The sequence below is a fragment of the Chiloscyllium plagiosum genome, unplaced genomic scaffold, assembly GCF_004010195.1.
Source record: "Chiloscyllium plagiosum isolate BGI_BamShark_2017 unplaced genomic scaffold, ASM401019v2 scaf_4271, whole genome shotgun sequence".
In the NCBI taxonomy this organism is placed as follows: Eukaryota; Metazoa; Chordata; class Chondrichthyes; order Orectolobiformes; family Hemiscylliidae; genus Chiloscyllium; species Chiloscyllium plagiosum.
Window position 1 is genome coordinate 4,423 of NW_025210013.1, and position 5,318 is coordinate 9,740.

A 5,318-nucleotide genomic window follows, 5' to 3' on the forward strand; every position below is an offset into this window, starting at 1 on the left:
GAGGTAGGTGAGGACTTTGGGGACAGTGACCACAATTCGGTGACTTTTACTCTAGTGATGGAGAGGGATAAGTGTGCACTGCAGGGCAAGAGTTATAGCTGGGGGCAGGGAAATTATGATGCGGTGAGGCATGACTTAGGATGCGTGGCTTGGAAAAGTAGGCTTCAAGGCATGGGCACAATTGATATGTGGAGCGTGTTCAAGGAGCAACTATTGAGTGTCCTTGATAAGTATGTACCTGTCAGGCAGGGAGGAAAGGGTCGTGTGAGGGAGCCGTGGTTTAATAAGGAATTGGAATCCCTTGTTAAATGGAAGAGGTAAACATGAGGCGTGAAGGTTCAATTGGGGCGATTGAGAGTTATAAGGTAGCCAGGAAGGATCTGAAGAGAGCTAAGAGCAGCAAGGAGGGGGCATGAAAAGTTCTTAGTTGGTAGGATTAGGGAAAACCCGAAGGCGGATTATAAGTATGTCAGGAATAAAAGAATGACTAGGGTAGGAATAGGTCCAGTCAAGGATAGTAGTGGGAATTTGCGTGTGGAGGCTGAAGCGATTGGGGAGACACTGAATGAATACTTTTCTTCAGTATTCACTCAGGAACAGGACATTGTTGCCTATGTGAATATGAGTCTTTGAGGTATGTAGGGAAGAGGTGTTGGAAATTCTGGAAAGGGTGAAAATAGATAAGTCCCCTGGGCCTGATCGCATTTATCCTAGGATTCTCTGGGAAGCAAGGGAGGAGATTGCATAGCCATTGGCCTTGATTTTTATATCCTCGTTGTCTACAGGAATAGTGCCAGAAGACTGGAGGATAGCAAATGTGGTTCTCTTGTTCAAGAAGGTGAGTAGGGAAAACTCTAGTAACTATCAGCCGGTCAGTCTCACTTCGGTTGTGGGCAAAGTCTTAGAGAATTGTAAGGGATAGGATTTCTGAACATCTGGATAGGAATAATGTGATCAAGGATAGTAGCATGGTTTTGTGAAGAGCAGGTCGTGCCTCACAAACCTTATTGAATTCTTTGAGAAGGTGACTAAGGAGGTAGACGAGGGTAAAGCGGTATATGTGGTGTGTATGGATTTTAGTAAGGCGTTTGATAAGGTTCCCCATGCTAGGCTACTGCAACAAATACGGAGGTATGGCATTGAGGGTGAGTTGGAGGTTTGGATTAGGAATTGGCTGTCTGGAAGAAGACAGAGGGTAGTAGTTGATGGAAAAGGTTCATCTTGGAGTGCAGTTACTAGCGGTGTTCCGCAAGGATCTGTTTTGGGACCATTGCTGTTTGTCATTTTTATAAATGACCTGGAGGAGGGGCTAGAAGGTTGGGTGAGCAAGTTTGCGGATGATACGAAAGTCGGAGGAGTTGTTGACAGTGAGGAAGGATGTGGCAGGTTACAGCGGGATATCGATAAGCTGCAGAGCTGGGGAGAAAGGTGGCAAATGAAGTTCAATGTAGGTAAGTGTGAAGTAATTCACTTTGGTATGAGTAACAAGAAGATGGGGTACTGGTCTAATGGTCAGATACTTGGTAGTGTAGATGAGCAGAGGGATCTTGGTGTCCTTGTACACAGATGTCTGAAAGTTGCCACCCAGGTAAAGAGTCATCTGAAGAAAGCATACGGTGTACTGGCTTTTATTGGTAGAGGAATTGAGTTCCGGAGTCCTGAGGTCATGTTGCAGTTGTATCAGGCTCTGGTCCGGCCGCAACTGGAGTATTGTGTGCAGTTTTGGTCGCCATACTACAGGAAGGATGTAGAGGCACTGGAATGGGTGCAGAGGAGGTTTACCAGGATGTTGCCTGGTATGGAAGGAAGATCGTATGTGGAAAGGCTGAGGCACTTGGGGCTGTTTTCATTCGAGAAAAGGTTTAGGGGTGACTTGATAGAGGTGTTCAAGATGATTAGGGGTTTAGATAGGGTTGACCATGAGAACCTTTTACCACATATGGAGTCAGAAATTACGAGGGGGCATAACTTTAAATTAAGGGGTGGTAGGTATTGGACAGATGCTAGGGATAGATTCTTGACTCAGCGAGTCGTGAGTTCATGGAATGCCCTGCCAGTAGCAGTGGTGGACTCTCCCTCTTTATGGGCATTTAAACGGGCATTGGATAGGCATATGGAGGATAGTGGGCTAGTGTAGGTTAGATGGGTATGGATCGGCGCAACATCGAGGGCCGAAGGGCCTGTACTGCTCTGTATTTTTCTATGTTCTATATTCTATGTAATGTGAATAGCACGCGTCCTTTCCAGGAGGGGGCGCGATACAAGATGTTAAGGAATTTTTAAAAACGCTTTTGCACAGACAGTGGTTCATATGTGGAATGAACTTCCAGAGGAAGTGGTAGCTGTGAGTACAATTACAATTTCAGGGTGGCACAGTGGCTAGCACTGCTACCTACAGCCTGGGGCCGATTCCAGCCTGGGGCAACTGTCTCTCTGGGGATTGTATGTTCTCCTTGTGTCTGCATGGGTTTCTTCCAGGTGTCAGTTTCCTCCCATAGTCTAAGCATCTGCAGGCTACGTGAATTGGCCGTAGTAAATTGTACCGAGTGTTCAGTGATGTCTACGTTGGGTGAATTAGTCAAGGGTGGATATAGAGTAGGGGCATGGAATTCTATGAGAGACATTTGGGGCAGCTACATTATTGTATGGGTGTGGACCAAGTAGAGGCAGGTGAGATTAGTCCAGTTTGGAAAGATAGTAGACATGGATTTGTTGGATCTCAGTGTCTGTTTCTGTGTTGTTTATCTGTATGACTAACTCTCACTATCTGTTAATTGCTGTATTCTCACAACTCCATCGCTGTCCCGTCATCCAGCCTTACAACTCTTCCTTATATCTAATTCCTCTCCAGCCTCAAAATCCACACTATCTCTGCTATCACAAACATCTCTCTCTCTAACATCCTCCAAACTCACAATCCTCCCGGACTCTTCCAGCCTCATTATTCTCCTACCTCTAATCTCGAGTCTCTCCAAGCTCTGCTATGCGTGCCTTTCTTTAATTCCAGCCTTGAGGATACCTCACTTTTATTTCACCCGTGATGATGGCATTATCAAATTCTTGCGCCCAGAGTAGCAGAACTTACTCCTGAACCTCTCCGTCTCTTTCCTCCCAAAATTCGTCAAACAATCATGTCTCATCTGATCTAACATCAACTTCTCAGACCTAATTTTAAATTCGGCACGTCGTATTCCAAGATTAGGCACAGAAAACGTTTCTGTGGTCCATCGGGTCTGTCTGTGACAAAAAGAAAACAACCTCTTTACTATCCTAATCTATTTTCTAATATTTGGTCCAAAGTTTATCTGTAGTGGCGTCGCAAGTGTACACCCAAATACACCTTAAATGCTATTGAGATTTCTATCTCCCACCCTGAGAGACAGTGAGGTTTAGTGCAACTGTTGCTCTATGATGACATCACCCACAGGAGCACAGAGCAGCTGGGTCTGTGCAAACTAGAAGTTCCCCACACATTGGGAAGTTTGACAGGGTCCCGAAGACGGGCCAAAGAAATTTACCAGGATGGTTCAGGAATGGGGGATTTTAGTTGCAGGACATCAGCGTTAATAATGCACAAAAACGTTCATCTCCAATAGATGGACTCTCCTTCCCAACCTCTCCCCTTGCCTGGACTGTGGTAAACATCATGTTAAACCACCAGCAGACATATCTCCCTAATGAGAGAGCAGCCCTATTGTCTGGTAGGACAATGCTGACTTTCCCTTTTACACAGTGATGCCACTGTGCCTAGGGGGTGGAAAGAGAGATTGTTGAAGTTGGTGGATGGGACACCACTCAGGCACAGTGCTTTGTCCTGGAAGATGTTCACTTTCTTTAATAGTGTTGGGGGTCGCACTGATGCAGGCAAGTGGATACTGTTCCAACACAATACAGATGTGTGCCTTATAGACAGCAAACAGACATTGGGGAAACATGGGTTTGGGGAAACTGAGATCGTTCTCCTTGTCGGAAAGAAAATTGCGCGGAGCTGTGATAGAGAGTTTCACAAGACATATACATCAACATGATAAACTTAACACTCGTCAGCTCATCATAAAAGGATTTACAGGACACATATTGAAGATTTGGGGGAAGACCAACTCAGAGAATGGGATGAGTCAAAGAATAACTTTTATGCAGCAAGTGGGAATGAGCTGGGACACAACACTCTCTCACAATGTGAACATCCAGGTCCTGGTGAATTGAGTAATTCTGTCAGAGGTTGACGTTACAGTTACTAAGATGCCCATCTGAATGTCCACCTGTAGTACCCTGTAATACAAGTTTATAAAATCCGTCACTGTCAGTTCAGATTGGAAACTCACACCATCTCCTCCTCCTCGCACAAGATGACTGTACACATCGCCCCTCGTGGAGACCAGCAGTTTGTTCAGAGGGAAATCTATGTGTGTTTGTATGAGTTTCCACCTTGGGACTTCATGCGACTAAACAGGGCAGATCTTTTCACATGGGACAGAATATTCCAAGATTCAGTGAGATGTGGAGAGCAGGATTTGCTTCCTTTTCTCTCATTCCGTGCTGCCGCTGTGCCTCATCAATAAGATTTGGGGGGGGGGGGGGGTGGGTGGGTGAAAGGCTCATGCATCTTGATGGGCAAGTTATCTCCATTCTGACCAATGGGCAGCAAGCTCCTCCCAGTCATCCCACAGAGTACCCCTAAAAATATCGCAACTTTGCACACTTTAGTTATGGAAACATAACATTTCATCAGAAGCATTTCAGATAAGATTCACTGGGATGATCCCTAGCTGGAGGGAGTATCTTTTAAGAAAAGGCTGGACTAGTTGGGAAACTTCTCACTGGAGTTTGGAAGAATGAGAGGTGATCTCATTGAAACATATATGACAGGGTAAATACTGAGATGGTGTGTCCCACCATGGGGGAGTCTGGAACCAGATTCTGGGTCAGTCACGGAATCAAGGTTTCTGTTTCAGATTCGTCAAGTTTAAAGCAACGCAGACATCGGTATAAGGTTTCAGTGCAATGGAGCTGGGGTGAGGTGGAGACAAGCAACATTTTAGAGATTGGAATTCCTGATGTTTGTGATGACTGATCAGAAGGTCACCTTGAGGTCAGATATGAGAGCAATATTGTGAAGTGTGTAGTTCTGCCTCAGACAGTTTTTAGTGAGAGGGAGGGGCTCAGCAGTGTGGGGAAAGTAATTTGGAATAGCAACTGAAGAGGGAAGGGCAGGGGAGGGCAGGGGAGGGGGATGTTGAGAGGGAAGGAGCTGGGGTGGGTGAGGTGGAAGTTGAGAGAGGAAGTGCTGGGGTCGGAGGGGGACATTGAGATGGAAG

At 45.8% G+C, this 5,318-nt stretch overlaps 1 long non-coding RNA gene across 1 annotated transcript in view; it reads right to left on the reverse strand.

Annotated features, from left to right (window-relative positions):
- Positions 1-4,186: 4,186 nt before the first annotated feature.
- The window catches only part of LOC122546846, a 5,679-nt gene continuing 4,547 nt past the window's right edge, over positions 4,187-5,318 (reverse strand). Inside the window, exon 3 of the long non-coding RNA XR_006310819.1 lies at positions 4,187-4,272. This is a non-coding gene — a long non-coding RNA (uncharacterized LOC122546846). The remainder of the gene's footprint in view (positions 4,273-5,318) is intronic.